This window comes from Suncus etruscus, chromosome 5 (genome assembly GCF_024139225.1).
Source record: "Suncus etruscus isolate mSunEtr1 chromosome 5, mSunEtr1.pri.cur, whole genome shotgun sequence".
Lineage (NCBI taxonomy): Eukaryota > Metazoa > Chordata > Mammalia > Eulipotyphla > Soricidae > Suncus > Suncus etruscus.
Genome location: NC_064852.1, coordinates 37,909,765 through 37,932,175, shown reverse-complemented (window position 1 = coordinate 37,932,175; position 22,411 = coordinate 37,909,765). Strand labels below are relative to the sequence as shown.

The following is a 22,411-nucleotide window of genomic DNA, read 5'->3' as shown; positions in this document are numbered from 1 at the left end:
AATCAACTGAATCAAGTTTCAGAATATAACTAGAAATAAACCCAATCTACTAGAAGTCTGAATTCAAGTTCTCACAATTAGAATATAATCCAAAATTTATATATACATGGTAAAAAGCCAATCTACCTTCATTCTGATAAATTAATACCTAAGCTCTCAAAGGCTTTATAGGAAACTAGGTGAATACCTGATTTCTGTATTGATTCACAGATTTATTGTTGTCAAGTAGGAAAAATTCTGACGGCATCAAAAGTCAACTTTATAATGTGAAAATTAATGTTCAAATTTGGCTGCAATGTTTATGTCCATGTATATTAAAGTATTGTGATCAATATTTTACATGTCAAAAAATTAACCTGGAGAATTATCAGGTCTTGCTGAGTTACAGTTTTCTACCTTTGGTTGAAGTGAATTGGATAAATGGGAATATTATAAAATAATTAAATTTCAGAAAATCAAAACTCCAACAAGCTCATGCTGTTAGTTTATGGATAAAATGGGTCAAGAGGTCTTTGAATTTATTAACGGATGTCCAATAGTATCTGGCTCTGTGTACATAGAGTAGAGAATTAAAGGTCTAGGATCTGAAAACTGGTACAAAGACAGCCGCCACAACAGTAGAGGCTACTGCAAAAGCAGTACAAGGGAGACTAGAAATACAAAGAGCAGTTCATTCCCATGAGCCCCCAAGCATGAAACCCTTATTCCCCTGAGCCTGGATATGAAATAACAGACATTAATAGATCAAAAATCAAGTTTCTAAGGAAATGGTTGGATGAAAATGCGGTTGTGGTGATGGGGTGACTAGTGCCTTGAATTAGTCCCATGACAGAGCTGGGTCCATCTGGAGGACTGATCTCAGGGAACACAAGCATTCATTAGGGAATGCAGCTAAGATACTGAGGAAGTTTTGCTAATGTTGGTGGGACCCTGTGATTTAGCTCTACTGGCAGTGGCAGCATAGCTCTGTCGTGATTGGTTACAGTTAATCAGCAGTAGCAGTGAAAAGGTGTGAAGAAAATAATAAATATAAGTAAGAACTGGAAAATAGCAAACAGAAGAAAAAACTAGGCACCCTCCCTAACTTGCACTTCCTAAGAGAATTAAGCCAAGCCCTAAGCTTCTCTAAGTTCCTAAAGAAAGCTCCCGGCTAAGCACTCTAACTTCCCTAATTTACACTTTAATTAAGTGCCTTAAGAAAGATCCCAACTAAGCTAATTCCTTAAAGTGCCTTAATTTACACTTCATTCAAGCTCACTGGGAACCTTTCCACTTTTCCCTTTCCTCCACTCCCCCACTCCCTGGCTCCCCTTCCTTTCCCTGGGAACCTTTCCACTCCCCCACTCCCTAGCTCCCCTTCCTTTCCCTGGGAACCTTCCCACTCCCCCACTCCCTAACTCCCCTTCCTTTGAACTAACCACCACAATTCGCGGAAGACCCTCATTTTAAATTAGACATATGCCGTCAGGGGAAGGACAAAGATACGCACATGACCCCAGGGGCAAACACTGCCCCATCTGTTACACAGGGAAAACAAAATGCCTCTTTCCTGGGCTCTGACGCATAACTTCTTTTGTGGCGGGAGATAAGGAGAAATGCCTCCTTCCTGGCAGGTGTGTTCCCATGATATGTATAGACTTTTTACCCTATAAAAGCTTTGCTGAATGCTAAAGGGGGGCCGAATCTTCTCTACTCGGTCCTGAGTTATGAGATTCGGTCTCCAGCATGCTGAGATATTAAAATCCCTCGTGTTATTACAGCAAGTCTGGTCTTCGAGTCTCTTTGGGTACGCGCATATCCTGAGCCTGGAGCGGACTTCCCCTGCGGGGGAGTTCTTTCATTTGGGGGCTCGTCCGGGATATTTGCGACCACCCAGAGACCCCAGACCCACTTGAAGGTAAGCTCTTGTGTCTATGTCTGTGTCTACTTAGTCTGGGTTCGTTTGCTTCTGGCTGTACTTTTCTCTGAGGTTTGGCGCGATCGCAGTTTCGGCTTTACGGACGCTCAGCAAGTCTGAGGTTTCGTGGATAAAGACAGACGTGTCCGGGTGTCCACCGTCCGATCACCCTGGGAGACGTCCCGGGAGGAAGCGGGGACGACCAGGGACGCCTGGTGTACCCCCCTGGTCTGGAGAGTCGCGAGGAGAATAGCTTCCTCATTGAACTAGGCTGGCGGCGGAGGCCCCTGCCATCCGACTCTTTGAAGTGCCTTTGGGCAACGCGGGAACGGCGCTTGTTCTGGGTCATTTGTCTCTTGATTGTAACTTCTGTGTCAGTTTTCCTTGAAATTAGGACTAAGATGGGACAGACCGTGACGACTCCTTTGACTCTAACCCTTAACCACTGGACTGACGTAAAAGCTAGGGCTCACAATCTGTCTGTCGGGGTACGGAAGGGCCCCTGGCAGACCTTCTGCACCTCTGAATGGCCAACCTTTGGAGTCGGCTGGCCGCCAGAAGGTGTCTTTAACCTCTCTCTTATTTCCGCAGTAAGAAAGGTCATTTTTCAGTCTGAAGGGGGACACCCGAACCAAATACCCTACATTCTCGTCTGGCAGGACCTCGTCCAGAATCCACCAGTGTGGGTCAAGCCCTGAATATTTGGCCGCCCTGAGCCAACTTCCACTATAATGGCAGTAGCCTCAGACCCCGAGCCCAACTTGCCTGTTCCCCCCCGACCTTCAGCTCCCCCGCCCCTCTACCCTGAGATAGACAATGATCTTCTTCTTGACTTCTCCCCCCCTCCGTACTCCCAACCTCAATCCTCTCCCCAGCCGGCACAACCTAACGTGCCACACGTCGCTGTGGGGCAACCCCCGGCGGCCGGTCCACGCGAACCGGGACCAGCAGGGGGAACCCGGAGCCGGAAGGGCCGCAGTCCAGAAACTGTTCGCCCCTCCGAGTCACGGTCTCTTGCCCTCCCCCTTCGGGCAATGGGGCCCCCGCCAGAAGATGACCAGCTTCCCCCTTTACAGTACTGGCCTTTTTCCTCGGCAGATCTATATAATTGGAAGACTATGCACCCCACCTTTTCAGATAATCCCTCTGCCCTGACGGGACTCCTCGAGTCTCTCATGTTTTCGCATCAGCCCACCTGGGACGACTGTCAACAACTGCTCCAGGTCCTCTTCACGACAGAGGAAAAAGAAAGAGTCCTCCTAGAAGCCAGGAAAAACGTCCCGGGGGCCAATGGGACTCCCACTAATCTCCCTAACCTCATAGATGAAGGGTTTCCACTGACCAGGCCAACCTGGGACTTCAATACCGCAGAAGGTAGGGAGCGCCTCACCGTCTACCGCCGGGCTCTCATTGCTGGTCTAAGAGGGGCTGCAAGACGCCCCACGAATCTGGCTAAGGTAAGAAAGGTTGTCCAAGGTCCAGTTGAACCGCCCTCGGTTTTCCTGGAACGCCTAATGGAAGCTTATAGGAGGTACACTCCTTTTAATCCAGCTTCAGAGGGACAACAGGCGGCCATAGCAATGGCCTTTATTGGGCAATCAGCCACAGATATAAAATGTAAGCTACAGAGGCTAGAGGAACTTCAAAATTATTCGTTGCAAGACTTAGTGAAGGAGGCAGAGAAAGTGTTCCACAAGAGAGAAACAAAGGAGGAAAAAAAGGAAAGAGAAAAGAAAGAAATAGAGGACAGAGAGAACCGGCGTGATCGCCGACAAGAGAGAAATTTAACTAGAATTTTGGCTGCAGTAGTAGGGGATAGTATAGCAGAAAGAGAAAGAAGCAGGCAGACAGGGTACCTGGGCGACAGGGCAAGAAGAACCCCGAGAGGACAAGATCGTCCATTCGATAGAGATCAGTGTGCCCATTGTAAAGAAAAAGGACTTAACCGTCCACTCGAAAAAGATCAGTGTGCCCATTGTAAAGAAAAAGGACACTGGGCAAGGGAGTGCCCGAAAAAGCAACTCAGGAGAAACAAGGTCCTGGCTCTCGATGATTAGGGGGGACGGGGCTCGGTCCCCCTCCCCGAGCCCAGGGTAATGCTTCCAGTAGAGGGGACTCCCATCAACTTCCTGGTGGACACGGGAGCTGAACATTCGGTATTGACCAGGCCCCTAGGAAAATTAGGAACAAAAGAAACCATGGTTGTGGGGGCCACGGGCAGCAAATTCTACCATTGAACTACAAAAAGAAAATTGGACGTTGGGAGGGGCCGAGTAACTCACTCCTTCCTGGTCATCCCTGAGTGCCCTGCGCCCCTCCTGGGAAGAAATTTGCTGACCAAATTAAAGGCACAAATTCAGTTTACCCCTGAGGGACCTGAAGTAACTTTGGGGGAAGCTCCTGTGACTTGTCTGGTAGTCGGACTTGAGGAGGAATACCGCCTCCATGAAACAAAGCCTGGAAAAGTAGTTGCTTCAGAATGGCTTACCCAATTCCCTGAGGTCTGGGCTGAACAGGCAGGAATTGGCAAGGCTAAACAAGTACCCCCGATAGTGGTAGAGCTGAAGGCGCATGCCTCACCTATCTCGGTGAGACAATATCCCATGAGTAAAGAAGCAAAGGAAGGCATCCGTCCCCACATCCAAAGGCTAATACAGCAAGGAGTTCTAGTACCCTGCCGATCTCCCTGGAACACGCCTTTGCTGCCGGTGAAGAAACCTGGCACTGGGGACTACCGACCAGTACAAGACTTAAGGGAGGTTAATAAAAGGGCCCAGGATTTGCATCCCACTGTGCCTAACCCTTACAATCTACTGAGTTCCCTCCCACCGGAGCGGGTTTGGTACACAGTGCTAGATTTAAAAGACGCTTTTTTCTGTCTCCAATTACACCCCAGCAGCCAACTGATGTTTGCTTTTGAGTGGAGAGATCCGGAAGGGGGACACACTGGACAACTGACATGGACTAGATTGCCCCAGGGTTTTAAAAACTCCCCCACACTATTCGACGAGGCACTCCATAGGAACCTGGCCCCCTTCAGGGCTCGGAACCCCCAAGTCTCCCTTCTTCAGTATGTTGATGACCTCCTGCTGGCAGCATCCACCAAGGAAGCGTGTGAAGAAGGAACCAGAGAACTCCTAAAAGAATTGGGTGAGTTAGGGTACCGGGTGTCGGCCAAGAAAGCTCAGTTGTGCCGCAACGAAGTAACATACCTGGGGTATGTCCTGAAAGACGGCAAGAGGTGGCTCACAGAAGCCAGGAAAAAGACAGTAGTTACCATTCCTGTCCCCAAGACTCCACGGCAGGTACGGGAATTTCTGGGGACAGCCGGTTTCTGTAGACTTTGGATACCTGGGTTTGCCTCCCTAGCCGCTCCCCTGTATCCACTTACACGGGATCAAGCTCCCTTTGCTTGGACACAGGAGTGTCAAGAAGCCTTTGAAAAAATTAAAACTGCTCTACTCACAGCACCAGCCCTGGCCCTGCCGGATCTAACCAAACCTTTTACCCTGTATGTGGACGAACGTGCGGGAGTGGCTCGGGGAGTGCTAACCCAAGCCCTGGGACCTTGGAAAAAACCAGTAGCCTACTTGTCAAAAAAACTCGACCCAGTGGCAAGCGGCTGGCCGTCATGTCTGAGGGTAATCGCAGCGGTGGCTCTCCTGGTAAAAGACGCTGACAAACTTACTCTGGGCCAGCATGTAGTTATAGTCGCTCCCCATGCATTAGAAAGTATAGTCAGGCAGCCTCCTGACCGTTGGTTGACCAACGCCCGAATAACTCACTACCAAAGTCTCTTGCTAAACGACCGTATAACGTTCGGACCGCCTGCTATTCTTAACCCCGCCTCCCTGCTCCCGGAGACAGACGGATCCCAGCCGGTACACTCATGCACAGACATTTTAGCTGAGGAAACTGGAACCCGGAGAGACCTGACAGATCTGCCCTGGCATGGGGCGCCGAATTGGTACACAGATGGTAGTAGCTTCATCATGGATGAAAAAAGAAAAGCCGGAGCAGCCATAGTGGATGGGAAGCAAGTAATATGGGCCAGCAGCCTTCCTGAGGGGACTTCGGCACAAAAAGCTGAATTACAAGCTTTGACAAAAGCCCTTGAGCTGGCAGAAGGAAAAGTTATTAACATCTACACCGACAGCAGATACGCGTTTTCCACCGCTCACATTCACAGCGCGATCTACAAACAAAGAGGACTCCTCACGGCTGCAGGAAAGGAAATTAAGAACAAGGAAGAAATCCTTGCTCTCTTGGAAGCCATACACCTGCCGAAAAAGGTAGCTATTATTCATTGTCCTGGACATCAAAAAGGAATGGACCCCGTGGCAGCAGGGAACAAAATGGCAGATCACACTGCTAAGAAAGCCGCACAAGGAACTGTCTCCTGTGCCTTATGTGAGCAACGAAAGAAACCCCAACCAAAAGAAGATAATTTCAGTCTAAACTACACACCAATAGACTGTGAGGAAATTGAACGCCTAAAGGAAAAAGGATTATCCAGCGGATTTGACTGCCATGGGATCGCAAAAACTAAAGACAACAAAATCATTTTGCCTCATAAAGAAGGTGAATACTATGTAAAGAGTATCCATCACCTAACACATTTAGGAAAAAAGAAATTGTGCGAACTAGTAAAAGCCTCCAATTATCACGTACTCCGACTACGAACTATAACAGAACAAGTAACCCAGTCCTGTAAAGCCTGTGTTCTAACAAATGCCCACCACCCGCTCGTAGAACCAGGAAAACGGCTGCGGGGAAACAAACCAGGAGTCTTCTGGGAAGTAGATTTCACAGAAATCGTTCCTGGTAGGTATGGCAATAAATATCTTCTAGTCTTCATAGACACCTTCTCCGGATGGGTTGAAGCTTTCCCCACAAAGTCTGAAACTGCCCAGGTGGTCACGAAAAAAATTCTGGAAGAAATTTTGCCCCGGTTCGGGATACCCAAGGTAATCGGCTCCGACAACGGGCCCGCGTTTGTCGCCCAGGTAAGTCAGGGACTGGCCAAACAGCTGGGGACCAATTGGAAATTGCATTGCGCTTATAGACCCCAGAGTTCAGGGCAGGTAGAAAGAATGAATAGAACTCTAAAAGAGACCCTCACTAAATTGGCTATTGAGACCGGCGGGAAGGACTGGTTGGGCCTCCTTCCCTTTGCGCTCCTCAGAGCCCGAAACACACCCGGACGTTTCGGGCTCACTCCCTATGAGATCCTTTTTGGGGGACCTCCCCCCTTGACCAAACCAGACGGAGTATTAGACCCCGCCTTAGATTCCCACTCACCCTCTGCTTTGTTTATCCACCTTAAGGCTCTAGAGGCTGTCCGCACCCAAATCTGGGACCAGATTAAAGAAGCCTATTCACCTGGGACTCCCGCGGTGCCACACGGGATCCAAGTCGGTGATCTGGTCCTTGTTAGACGTCATCGAGTGGGAACCCTCGAGCCCAGGTGGAAGGGACCCTACTTAGTACTGTTAACCACCCCAACAGCTGTGAAAGTAGACGGAATTGCTGCCTGGATCCACGCGTCACACACAAAGAAAGCTCCTGCTGAAAAGCTTAAGAATGAATGGAAAGTGGAAGCAACTGATAATCCTCTTAAACTTCGCCTGCGCCGTCGCCTCTGCCCAGAGCGGTAACCCCCACGCTCCTATGACACTGACCTGGGAAGTCATTTCCCAGGCTGGAGACACTGTGTGGAGCATTTCCAAGGTGGCCCCCCCCGTATACTTGGTGGCCACCACTGCGCCCCGAGGTTTGCGCCCTCATTGCTGGTGTAGAGGCATGGGACATCCCGGAAGAGTCACCTGAAACGGTTCCCCAGGAAAAAGTCGTCTTTCAGAAACGAGCCCTCTCACAGGGAGTGTACACTAGGGGCCAGTACATAGCCGACCTGCCAGGGTGCAGTTCCTTGGCAAAGCAGAGAAAGTTACGGCAGGCATCGTTCTATGTTTGCCCCAGGGAAAAACAGTCTAAGAGGGAAGGTCGCCGATGTGGGGGGATAGAAAGTTTCTTTTGTAAAGCATGGGGATGTGAAACCTCTGGCACTGCCTATTGGAACCCCTCTTCCAGCTGGGACCTCATTACAGTAGTTAGAGGTAGTAAAGGTGACACCCTAAACATCACTTTCACGCAGAAAGGGAGGGAGGAAAAAGGCGGCTGGATAAAAGGAAAACAGTGGGGCCTGAGATTTTACGTTTCTGGAACCGATCCGGGGTTCACATTCAAACTCAGACTGAAAATTCAAAATCCTCCCTCTCAGCCAATAGGGCCCAACCCCGTCCTAACGGACACCCAGCCTTTACCCAAGCCTAGGCCAACACTAGTCCCTGTTACTCCTGCTTCCTCACAGCCCCTAAACTCGGACCCAACAACCCAGACTCATGAATCTAAAGACGCCCCTGCCCCCCCAGGGATGAAAAACCGCCTTTTAAACTTAATAGAAGGAGCCTTCTTGGTACTCAACCGAACCAATTCTGATATCACCCAATCTTGCTGGCTCTGTTACGCCTCAAGCCCCCCCTACTATGAAGGAATTGCCCAAAATAGAACCTTTAACGAAAGCGAAAGTTCCTCTGTATGTGCCTGGGGAGGGAGCAAAAAGCTAACCTTAGCTGCCGTGTCTGGGCAGGGCCTCTGTTTAGGTACCGTTCCCCCTGATAGAAAGCACCTCTGCAGCTCAACCCTACAATCATCCTTTACACGGGGGCGATACCTCGTTCCCCCTCCAGACACGGTTTGGGCCTGTAACACGGGACTCACCCCATGCATCTCCACCAGCGTGTTCAACAATCTCCAGGATTACTGTATTTTAGTCCAGCTAGTCCCTAGACTCTTGTACCATGATAGCGAGTCTTTTGTAAATGAGTTTGACAGAAGAGCTCGCTGGAAAAGGGAACCTGTAACTATTACACTGGCAGTCCTTCTAGGCTTGGGGGTCGCAGCAGGAATTGGGACTGGGACCTCCGCCCTAGTCCAAATGCCCCACTACTATACTGAACTGCGTGCTGCAATGAATGCAGACTTAGAAATAATAGAGCAATCCATCACTAAGCTCGAAAAGTCTCTCACATCCCTATCAGAGGTAGTCCTCCAGAATAGAAGGGGTCTGGATATCTTGTTTTTAAAAGAAGGAGGAATGTGTGCAGCCTTGAAGGAAGAATGTTGTTTTTATGCAGACCACTCCGGAGTCGTCAGAGACTCCATGGCAAAGTTAAAAAAAAAATTAGACAAACGCAAACTGAAAAGGGATTCTCATCAGGGCTGGTTTGAGGGATGGTTTAACAGATCCCCTTGGTTTACAACTCTTATCTCCACTCTAACAGGACCCCTAATAATCCTATTCTTCCTGCTTACTTTCGGTCCCTGCATTTTAAATAAGTTAGTTAGTTTTGTGAAACAAAGAATAAATACAGTCCATGTAATGGTTCTCAAACAGCAATATCAGCAGAATGAAGGGATGCTCTAAGATTAGAGCTATGTGCAAAAAAAAAAGTGGGGGATGAAAAGGTGTGAAGAAAATAATAAATATAAGTAAGAACTGGAAAATAGCAAACAGAAGAAAAAACTAGGCACCCTCCCTAACTTGCACTTCCTAAGAGAATTAAGCCAAGCCCTAAGCTTCTCTAAGTTCCTAAAGAAAGCTCCCGGCTAAGCACTCTAACTTCCCTAATTTACACTTTAATTAAGTGCCTTAAGAAAGATCCCAACTAAGCTAATTCCTTAAAGTGCCTTAATTTACACTTCATTCAAGCTCACTGGGAACCTTTCCACTTTTCCCTTTCCTCCACTCCCCCACTCCCTGGCTCCCCTTCCTTTCCCTGGGAACCTTTCCACTCCCCCACTCCCTAGCTCCCCTTCCTTTCCCTGGGAACCTTCCCACTCCCCCACTCCCTAACTCCCCTTCCTTTGAACTAACCACCACAATTCGCGGAAGACCCTCATTTTAAATTAGACATATGCCGTCAGGGGAAGGACAAAGATACGCACATGACCCCAGGGGCAAACACTGCCCCATCTGTTACACAGGGAAAACAAAATGCCTCTTTCCTGGGCTCTGACGCATAACTTCTTTTGTGGCGGGAGATAAGGAGAAATGCCTCCTTCCTGGCAGGTGTGTTCCCATGATATGTATAGACTTTTTACCCTATAAAAGCTTTGCTGAATGCTAAAGGGGGGCCGAATCTTCTCTACTCGGTCCTGAGTTATGAGATTCGGTCTCCAGCATGCTGAGATATTAAAATCCCTCGTGTTATTACAGCAAGTCTGGTCTTCGAGTCTCTTTGGGTACGCGCATATCCTGAGCCTGGAGCGGACTTCCCCTGCGGGGGAGTTCTTTCAGCAGCAAGGCCAACGAGTCATCTTCTTTTGCCAACCCTCCCTCCCCATCGCAACTGGCCCCTTCTCCCTGGTGACTCAGGCAGAACCTTGGGGCCAGCATGCATCTTGAACTATGATATGTGTACCGAGAGAAAAGTGTGCCCTTGAGACAGGCAAGAGCAGAAACCAGAAGTTGTAGTGATGGTGGGCATCTTGTGGAATCAAAAGGGCCATTTTGAACTCTGGCTAGTCACTGAAAGAAGATCATAGTAGATCTTTATTATTCTGCAGCTGCATTTTTTTTTAGATCAGCAGCCCTATCACAGCACATAAAAAATATCACCATACTGCAAAAGTCAAAATGGGAAGGCAATAAATAACCCCACACTTAGTGAGTAAGTGAACAGATAGTTCTCAGAACCCAATGAACAGCAGCTACATTTATAGCCTCTAGAATAAGGATTTTAGAGAGGAAATGTTGAGGATGTTCAAAAAATTTCAAGAAACCATGGAACAGAAGTCAATAAAGCTCAAGAGACCGTAGAATTGAGAAATTTTCAAAATGAAATAACAAGACTGACAATCTTGGTGGGCAAAATAAAAAAATAACTCACTCTAAGGTCTCAACAGCAGAGAAAGCTACTGAGGACAGAATTTCTGCTATGGAATTCCATATAACAATTCCATACAACAAAAGAAATAGGCATAAAAGCTTAAAACAAACAAACAAACAGAAAACAGAAATAATCTCCAAAATGTGTAAACATACTATACTAGATCTTTAGCATAAATCAACAGGAACACATAAGAATCATAAAAGGGGGCTGGAATGATGGCGCAAGCCATACGGCATCTGCCTTGCTCACACTAGTCTGGGGGGATGAACAGTGGTTCAATCCCCTAGCATCCCATATGATTCCCCAAGCCAGGAGCGATTTCTGAGTGCATAGCCAGTATTAACCCTTGAACATCACTGGGTGTGGCCCAAAAACAAACAAACAAACAAAAAAAAAAAAGAAAAAAAATTTAGAATAATTTAGGGTCCAGAGACAGAAAAAAGAAAAAACCTATGACTAAGTAAAAGTCAAATATGTCATTGCTAAGATGTTCCCAGATTTGAAGAGTGTTTGCCCTCACATCGTGAACACTGGAATATTACCAGCTAAACAAGACCCAAATAAAAGATTCCCAAGGTACAATCTAGTTTAAATGATTAAAACCATAGATTGAGATAGAATATAGAAAGCACTGGGACCCAAAACAACAGAAATTACATACAAAGATGCAAATTTAAGACTTACAGCAGATTTAGCAGAAGCTACCCTCCAGGCCTGATGGCAATAAAGTGATGTTATAAAGTGAAAAGAACTCAATGAATTAAATGTCTCATCCAAACAGACTCATTCAGATTCAAAGCAAAGATAAATAGCCTATTGGACAAAAACCAGCTCAGGATCTTTATTTACTCAAAGCCAACCTTAAGAGAAGAACTAATACATCAACTTTATTAAAATACAAACCCCTACCAAGACACCAAACTTCTGTAACTTCTGTAATAAGATGACAGAACCTCATGACATCCATATGTCTCAACATCAATGGACTAAAACACCAATTAAGAGATAAAGAGTTGGGGCTGGAGAGATAGCATGGAGGTAAGGCGCTTGCCTTTCATGCAGAAGGTCATCGGTTCGAATCCCAGCGTCCCATATGGTCCCCCGTGCCTGCCAGGAGCAATTTCTGAGCATGGAGCCAGGAATAACCCCTGAGCACTGCTGGGTGTGACCCAAAAACCGCAAAAAAAAAAAAAAAAAAGAGATAAAGAGTAGCACAATTAATCAGAAAACTGAATTCACCATTTTGCTGTCAGCAAGAAACACCTTTAAATATTCAGAGCAAACACAGACTCAAAGTCAAAGGTTGAAGGACAATTCTTCAAGCTCAAAAACAAAAATTAGATGGAACTGTAAAAAATTCGTTCTTCCTGAAAAAATGTATTATGATCAATTGTGTCAATAATACTATGTCTTCAATGTTAAAGGAGTTATATAAATTTCGTGGCTTTAGATTGCTTTGTGTACTGCTAAGAAATGTTGTATTGTACTACAATCTGGGGACTTGAGGGACAAAGAAATTGTGCGACTGTTTTGTTCTATTTTTCTTAATGTTTTTTTGGCTGATATTTCAAAATTAAGGTGTCAGCAAGGGGATTTCTTTTGAGAGATCTGTTTATGGGTGATTGTCTTCCCACTGTAACTTCACCTTGTCCTCTTTCTTTGTATCTTTGTCTTCATAAAATAATAAAAAAAAAAGTAAAAAAAAAAAAAAAAACCTCTTCATAAGGGGCTGGAGCGGTGCCACAGGGCATAAGGCAGGGGTCTCAAACTCAATTTACGTGGGGGCAGCAGGAGGCAAAGTCGTGGTGAGGCAGGGCCGCATAAGGGATTTCGCTTCCCGAATATTCGCAATAAAAAAATAGCATTAATAAGAAAAAAATCGCATTAAACATTTGCATACCACAAACAGAACTGCTCGGGGTATGCGAATGTTTAATGCGATTTTTTTCTTACTAATGCGATTTTTATTGCGATTATTCGGTAAGCGAATAATCACGAATACTGCAATATTTGAAGGCCGGCCGCAGGCCACAAAGTGTTGTACGGAGGGCTACAAACGGCCCGCAGACCATGAGTTTGAGACCCCTGGCAAAAGGTGTCTCTCTGCATTGCACGTGCTAGCCTAGGATAGACTGTGGTTGGATTCCTCAGCGTCCCAGATGGTGTTCCAAGCCAGGAGAGATTTCTGAGCATATAGCCAGGAGTAACCCTTGAGCATCACCGGGTGTGTCCCCCCACAAAAAAAAAAAAAAAAAAAAAAAGGCACAACAACTTGGATCGATCATATGGGAGCTCAGTTTCCAGTTTTTTGAGGAATCTCCATATTGTTTTCCATAAAGGCTGGACTAGATGGCATTCCCACCAGCAATGAATGAGAGTTCCTTTCTCTCACATCCCTGCCAGCACTGATTGTTTTTGTTCTTTGTGATGTAGGCCAGTCTCTGTGACATGAGATGGTACTTTATTGTTGTTTTGATTTGCAATCTCCCTGATGACTAGAGATGTGGAGCATTTCTTCATGTGCCTTTTGGCCATTTGTATTTCTTCTTTGACAAAGTGTTCATTTCTTCTCCCCAGTTTTTGATGGGGTAAGATCTTTTTTTCTTGTTAAGTTCTGTCAGTGTTTTGTATATATTGGATATTTGCCCCTTCTGATGGGTATAGAGTGAATAGTTTCTCCCATTCTGTGTGTGACTTTTAAATCCTAAGCACTATTTCCTTAGAGATGCAGAAGCTTCTCAGCTTAAAATAGTCCCATCTATTTATCTCTGCTTTCACTTTTTCACTCCTAGGAACACAAAAAACACAATACAATAATCCCTTCCTCACACCTATATTCATTGCAGCATTATTTGCAATAGCCAAATTCTGAAAACAACCAAGATGCTCTTCATCACCCAACGAATGGCCAACAAAATACTTATAAAAACTTCCAATAGAAAGAAAGACATACATTCATAGTAAATTAATAGTATTGTAAGACTTATACATCACTTAGTCACCTCCTGATAGATGTAACAGGCTAAAAATTAACAAGAATATACTGGTTTTAAAGGAAGAAATGGAAGAGAATGGCTTAATAGACATATAAGGCTTTTCATCTTCACAAAGCTGAATACATATTCTTCTCAATGCATTTGGACATTTTTGCAAGACAGAGCACATGTTAGGTGATAAAACAATTCCATAAAGGTGAGAGGTTAGAAATGATATCAATGATTTCTCAGATCATGATTATATGGAAATAGAAGTAAATTCCAAACAGAAACAAGAACCAATTTTAACACTTAGAAATCAACCAACTTGCTTCTGAACAGTGGACCAGAAAGGAATTCAAAATGGAAATCAAAAGATTTATAGAAACGAATGATAATGAAGATATGAATTATCAAAATTTGTGGTATATAGTAAAAAGAATACTGAAGGAACATTAGTAACTTAGCAAACATTCATTAGGAAGGAAGGAAGACCTGCACATAAATAACTTAATGGCATAGCTTAATAAATTGGAAAATGATCAATAAAATGTATTGAAAGTGGGCAGGTAAAAGTAAATTATAAAAACTAGAGTATACATTATTGAACCAACACACACAAAATAAAAGATAAATAAAAGCAGGAGTTGTTTTTGGAAAAAAAATAACAAGAGGGCTGAATTGATAGCACAGCGGTAGGGCATTTGCCTTGCACACAGCCAATCCTGGAAGACTCCTACAAAAGAAGTGAGAGATAGACACTTAATAAACTGTACAGAAATGAAAAGGGCAATGTCACTATAGATACTACAGAAATACAAACAGTAATCTGAATTTACTTTGAAACAATTTTGGTCACAAAACTAGAGATCCTGGAAAAATAGGTATGTTTGTTAGCACAGTGATAAGTTGTTGGACTTGCACATAGCTACCCGGGACAGAATACTCGGTATTCCATAAGGTCTTCTGACCAAGAGAAATTTCTGACAGCAAAGCCAGGAGTAGCCCCTGAGTGCCACCGGGTGTGGCCCCAAAATCTAAATAAATAAATAAACAAACAGCCTATGTTTGTACTAAGATGATCTGGAATACCTATGACAATGAGGAAATGGAAATGATTTTCAAAAGGCTTTCCAAATACAAAATTCTAGGCCAGAAAAATTAGCTACTGAATTATTTTAAACCTTTAAAAAGGAACTACTGCCAATCATTTTCAAGATCTTCAAGGAAATTTAAGAAACTCCCAAATAGTTTCTCTGACACAAACATTACTCTGATATCAAAACCAGACAACAGAGAAGAGAAAATTACAAGCTGATATCCTTGTACACAGATGAAAAGAGCCTCAACTCAATACTAGCAAATAGAATCCAATATTTCATCAAGAAGGTTAATATCTATCACCAAGTAGGATTCATTCAAAGGACGCAATGATGGTTTAATCTACTTAAAACAATCAATATAATACATCATATTAATAAAATATATAACCATGTTAATATATGCAGAGAAAGCATTGATAAGGTCCAATAGCTATTCATGTTATAAATTCTCAACAATATGGAAACTGAAGAAACTTTTCTTCAATATAGTCAAAGCAATTTGACACAAGCCCATTGCAAATATTATATTCCATGGGGAAAAAACATTAAAACCCTTCCTCCGAGAACTGGTATAAAACAAGATTTCCTCCACCACTATTTTTATTCAATATAGTAGAAGAAGTATTTGTCTTAAAATATATCCAGGGACTCTAAATAGAAAAGAAATAATTTAAAGTTTAAGTGTTTTCCAATTACATGATCTAGAAAATCCTAAAGAAAATACAATAAAGCTTCTAGAATAAATAGACTCGTTAAGTAAAGTGTCCAACCATAATATTAATTTACAAAATTTATGGCTTTTTATAAAAAACAATGAAAAATAAGAAAGATATAGTGAATTAACAATCGAATTTACAATCGTGCTTCAGATAACTAAGTACTTCAGAATCAAGTTAAAAAACTATGTAAAAGACCTAAACAAAAATACATAAAACACTATTTCAAGGGATAAAAGGGGACAGAATGAATTAGAAACATATATTCTTCTCATGGATTGGGAATAACCACATAATAAAATGGCAATTCTTGCAAAATTATTGTAGAGTTAATGAATTTCCTTTAAGGCATCTCATGACTTTATTTTAGATTTTTGTTTTTTTTTTTTTTTACTTTAACAATGATATAAAATGGGGCTGAAGCAAAAGTACAAGGAGAAAGGGTACTTCCCTTACAAGCAGGCAGCCACACCAGGTTCAATCTCTGGCATCCCACTTGGTCCCCTGAGCAACACCTGAGTAATTCCTGAGTGCAGAAACAAAACTAATACCAGAGCATTGCTGGGTGTGGTGCAGAAAGCAAAAATTAGAAATAATAAAATAAAAATAGTTATCAATAAAAATGTTTATTTTTCAGAAGATACAATTAGGGGACTGCAAGATGGTACAGAGGTAGGTCTCTTGTTAGTAGGGCCCAGAATTGAAGGTCGAGACCACTCAACTGGAATAAAGTTTAATACTTTAATCCATCTGCCAAAACGCCCCATTTTGGCCAGTCAGGACCACCTCCCAAAGGAGATGAGCCCTGCCCAAAGTTACTCATGACATTTTTTCAAAGAGTGGATCAAAAACTCCTAAAATTTGTATGGAAAAATAAACTTACATTAATGTCTAAATTCTAAAGCAATCCTTGGAAAAGAAGATGAGAGACATAAGTTTCCCAAAATTTGATCTGTACTATAAATGCAGTAATCATTTTAAAATATAATGAACACTAGAACAAAGACAGACTCTCAGATAAAAGGGATCTGACATGATCTGTAGGTGAATGTAAAAATAAAACAACATTAATTTATATTGAATTTCATAAAGATCAGTGTGTATTTTAGAGAAACTTTGTATGGGAGATAAAGTTATAGATTATATTTATTTATGCTATAATCCCTCTTTTCTATGAATTGATTCATGTTTTATATTTTATAACAAAATAAAAGTCTGTCCTTTACTTTTGTTTTCTTAATTTTTCAGTAGGAGGTTGATTATACCACTTATTATCACTTTGAGATTTAAATATCTCTGCAATTCATCAAAGAAAAATATTTTAACTACTTAAGTAATTTATTCTGACCTGTGGTTTATTTAGAAATAGCAAGAAGTATATTTGGATTTCTACTTGTTATTTACGTCAGTAGAAGAACACCTAAAGTTTTGTCTAATATGAGATCTAATTACTTGACTTTGAATAACTGCCCAGAAATATAAAACTTAAGTAAATAAAATAATGCACCCATTCTAAGCTAAATATGTTAATAAATTATTTCAAAATAATCATACAAAAATCAAAATATATTTGAGTAGATGAAGTGCCTTAGGCTTATAGACAAAAATTTTCTTTTGGACAATACCACATTTGCTACATATATGCATATTTTGTATTTAAGTGAGAGTAAATGAATATAGAAAAATGCTTTCTGAATAGTTTTTCCTTTTTTCCTACTTTCGGGTTATAATTAATTGGGGAAAATGTTTTCTGAAGAGTTAATTAGGCAACAGCCCTGTCAAGTCTCCTAGATCTTTTTATTTAAATCTTTCATAGACATATATAATGAAAGAAAGTAAATTAACTCAAGCTTTGCATTGATTTTTAGAAGTGTTCCTTTTTCCGAACTCTTTTGTCTAAATCACTTTTCTTTCCATTGCTTCCTCTTTATAGCATTAAGAATATACTCTAAGTAATTATAGATGGAACCTGAGAAATGAGTCAAAGATTGATATGGGTTTTTTTCAAATAAAGAATTCAAATTATATTTGGTTGTACTATTTGTATCCTTTATAAAAATTAATAGATAAAAATGTTTTACATTTTAGATATGATAGTCTGGTCTTGGGAATACTTTTGTATCAATTGAATTGTTTTCTGAATGTTTCCTAGAAAAATCAATTTTTTCTGCTGAAAGTAATGAAAATATATCTATTATTAATGATTTTCTATAGCACTGGTATTTTAATCTCCATAATTTATTTCCATTCAAGGAAAGAAAAATAGATTTTTGTATATCAACCCACTTATATAGAGAATGCACTTGTAAATTTTTTTACAATAAGACTTCAAAATAACTACATTATATTTGAGTAAATTCCATCTCTTCCTACAGGGTATTAGTTATTGGCTGTAACAGCACTATTCTAAATTACATGAGAATGAAAACACATTTATACAACACAAAGCTTATCAATATAGGATATTTTCATGACATTCTTCACTACTTTGCAATGGTTGAAGAAAGAAGAAAGCAGATGTAATAGAAGCAGAATAAAACTAAAATATCTCCAGGCACTCAAATTTGGACAGGAATGTTTTGTTCTATTTTTCTTTTGAAGACACACTTTGTGGACATTATCCTGGGTGAGGGATGACCCCTGGCTTATGTTTTCAGATAAATACTCATAGGACACAATGAAATATAATAGGACATTGGGGCTCAAATAAAGGTATGCTGAATGTTAAATAAATCATTACTTTCTGAAGAATCACTCCAGACACTGAATTTGACATTCTTAAAAGCATGATAGCATTTAAAGTAACTTTGAACAAGAAATAACTTTGTTTTTTCTTTTTTTTTTTTTTTTTTTTTTTTTTTTTTTTTTTTTTTTTGGTTTTTGGGTCACACCCGCCAGCGCTCAGGGGTCACTCCTGGCTGTCTGCTCAGAAATAGCTCCTGGCAGGCACGGGGGACCATATGGGACACCGGGATTCGAACCAATCACCTTAGGTTCTGGAACGGCTGCTTGCAAGGCAAACACCACTGTGCTATCTCTCCGGGCCCAACTTTGTTTTTTCTTGTCTGCATTTAGATCAACTTTGCATTGCAAAACTGTCATATGGTATGTACTAGAGAATGGGTAAACTTTACCATCTAAAAAGAATATAGGAAGTTCTAAGGTGACTGAAAAAGGGTAGTATTTTGTTCCTTGAAAGAGTCAACATGAATCTATGTAACTTCTTAATCAAAGACTCCAGTTCCCTTTTAAATATATGGGGGTAATATGATGGGCTTATCAAAAAAAAAAAAAAGGCAATAAGTTGTGATATCTATACCACTCCTAGGGATATAACCAGGGAACACAAGAGCACAAGACAAAAATGTCCTCTGCATGCCTATGTTCATTGTAGCACTGTTTACAATAGCCAGAATCTGGAAACAACCCTGATACCTAACAACAGATGAGTGTCTAAGGAAACTGTGGTGCATATACATAATGGAATACTGTAGAATTAATCAAATTAATAGTGGTCCTGAATGGTGGTTGATGATAGAGTGGATGGTGAGGCCTTTATCGTTCAGGCCAAGCTAGGTGCATGCATCCCCTTCTAGCCAGCTGAACTGAGTGTTCATGCTAACGATGTGGAAATGATCAACAAGCAATCAATAGAAGTCAGGAATGGAGCCTGAGCTGTAGCGCAAGTCTAGGACAGACTGTGTGGATCAATCCCCCAGTGCTCCGTATGGTCCCCCTTGCCAGGAGAGATTTCTGGGTGCATAGCCAGGAGTAATCCCTGAGCATAACTGGTGTGGTAAAAAAAAAAAAAGAAAGAAAGAAAGAAAGAAAGAAAGAAAGAAAGAAAGAAAGAAAGAAAGAAAGAAAGAAAGAAAGAAAGAAAGAAAGAAAGAAAGAAAGAAAGAAAGAAAGAAAGAAAAGAGAGAGAGAGAGAGAGAGAGAAAGAAAGAAAGAAAGAAAGAAAGAAAGAAAGAAAGAAAGAAAGAAAGAAAGAAAGAAAGAAAGAAAGAAAGAAAGAAAGAAAGAAAGAAAGGAAAGAAAGAAAGAAAGAAAGAAAGAAAGAAAGAAAGAAAGAAAGAAAGAAAGAAAGAAAGAAAGAAAGAAAGAAAGAAAGAAAGAAAGAAAGAAAGAAAGAAAGAAAGAAAGAAAGAAAGAAAGAAAGAAAGAAAGAAAGAAAGAAAGAAAGAAAGAAAGAAAGAAAGAAAGAAAGAAAGAAAGAAAGAAAGAAAGAAAGAAAGAAAGAAAGAAAGAAAGAAAGAAAGAAAGAAAGAAAGAAAGAAAGAAAGAAAGAAAGAAAGAAAGAAAGAAAGAAAGAAAGAAAGAAAGAAAGAAACACAGAAGTCAGGAGACATGAACCTGTATTAATAAGGCCCTAGACAAAAAGCTAACCTTTAAGTATCTTCTTCCAGCCCCTGTATTTAATCCTGTCTCTGCTCTTTACATACAGTCCTGCCCCTGAGGCTTCCCTTACTGCCTCTCTCTCTGACGCCCTCTGAATCCTCTCTCACCCTTGAAGCAACCCCTTTATTAGCAACTACAGACCCCTCCCATCCAGGTAAGAAAGGCAGAAGTTGGGGTGAGGGGCAACAGAATACTATGTAGCCACCAGAAAAAGTGAAGTCATGAAGTTTTCCTACACTGGATGGGCATGGAAATTATTATACTAAGTGAAGTAAGTCAGAGAGAGAAAGAGAGGGGGGAGGGAGAGAGAGAGAGAGAGAGAGAGAGAGAGACAGAGACAGAGACAGAGACAGAGAGACAGAGAGAGACAGAGAGAGACAGAGAGACAGAGAGAGACAGAGAGAGACAGAGACAGAGAGAGACAGAGACAGAGAGAGACAGAGACAGAGAGAGACAGAGAGAGAGAGAATGGTCTTACTTGTCTGAGATTTAAGAAAAACAAAAGATAGTATAGAGACAGAGAGAGACAGAGAGAGACAGAGAGAGAGAGAGACAGAGAGAGAGAGAGAGAGAGAGAGAGAGAGAGAGAGAGAGAGAGAGAGAGACAGAGAGAATGGTCTCACTTGTCTGAGATTTAAGAAAAACAAAAGATAGTATGGTAATAATATCCAGAAACAATAGTGATAAGGTTTGAAAGGACCAGCCCATGAGATAAAGCTTACTACAAAGATTGGTGAGTGCAATTAGAGAAGTAACTACACCAACATTTATCATAACAATGGTAGTGAGAGAAATAGAATGACTGTCTGGAATTCAGGCAGGAGTGTGGGGGAGGAGAGAAATGGGAGGCAGTGGTGGCAGGAATTTTGCACTAGTGAAGGGAGAGTGTACTTTTGTTTTGTTTTGTTTTTGTTTTTGGGTCACACCTGGCAGCGCTCAGGAGTTACTCCTGGCTCTACGTTCAGAAATCGCTCCTGGCAGGCTCTGTGGACCATATGGTATGGATTTGAACCAATGACCTTCTGCATGAAAGGCAAGCGCCTTATCTCCATGCTATCTCTCCGATTCAGGGAGTGTACTTTTTATGACTGAAATCCAACTACAGGCATGTTTGTCACCATGGTGCTTAAATATATTATTTTTAAAAGTTGTGATATCAAAAATCTCATGTAGCCACGTGCAAATATGAGCACTTAAAAATTACTTTATGATTTTTCTGTTTTACTTTGTGGAAACTGAGTCGATGTAATTCTAAGTGTATAATCAATTTAACTGTGTATTTTATTAGGAAATACAAAAAAAAAAGATTTTTTTGTGTTGCCTAACTTCTTAAGATAAGACACTAAAGTTTTACTATTTTTATTTATTTAGTTATTATTTTTATATTTGGGCCACAATTGCTGAAGCTCAGGATTTAGTCAGTCCTGGCTCTGTGCTCACAAATCACTCCTGACAAGCTCTGGGCACCATATAGGATGCCAGATATCAAACCTGAGTCAGACAAGTGCTTTGCTATTGCTTTGGCCCCTATGACACTCATTTTGGTTATTTTACTTGTCAGTGGAATATATTTTCTGAATTTATACAGCTACTTTTTAATTCACACTTTATTATCAGTAATAAAGATTTCATCTTAAATATTAACTTATGAGGCTTAAACTTTATTTCTTTTATATTATTACTTATGCAAATAAAAGTAATATGAAAAATTATTTTTAAAATATGAGTGTAATTTACATATTGGACCATTGTTCAAACTAGACAAAGGCCAATATCAACATTTATTTTGGGTAAATACTCACCATAGGAAATTTTTTTTGGGGGGCCATACCCAGTGACGCTCAGGGGTTACTCCTGGCTATGTGCTCAGGAGTCGCTCCTGGCTTGGAGGACCATATGGGATGCCAAGGGATCGAACCGTGGTCCATCCTAGGCTAGCGCTGGCAAGGCAGACACCTTACCTCTAGCGCCACAGTGCTGGCCCCCACCATAAGAAATTTTATAGTATCTTTAACTTTCTGTTGGAATCCTAAATGTATGAAAACCTTCCAGAAATCAGATGTTTATATATTTTCAATAATATCAAACATTTCATGTTTCTTTTTTTTTTTGCCTTACTGAAAGAAAATTTTATCACAAATTTTAAGTATTATTGATTTAAATGTACCTGATTTTAGTGCAGCATATTACCTAACAGCTGTCAGTAAAACAGAATGAGAAGGAAGGATAAAGATACAATGCCAAACCTAATGAAAAACAAAGATATATTTGGAGCAGTTTGTTGTTCTTAATTTTACTTTATTGTATCAATAAATCTTACTCTTGCCTTATTTTAAAATTTTGCCATTTGAAAATTAGTTCCAAT

General features: G+C 41.4%; 1 protein-coding gene across 1 annotated transcript in view; it reads left to right on the top strand.

Moving 5' to 3' along the window:
• LRP1B (LDL receptor related protein 1B) overlaps positions 1-22,411 on the top strand; it is a 1,191,264-nt gene that overhangs the window by 1,591 nt on the left and 1,167,262 nt on the right.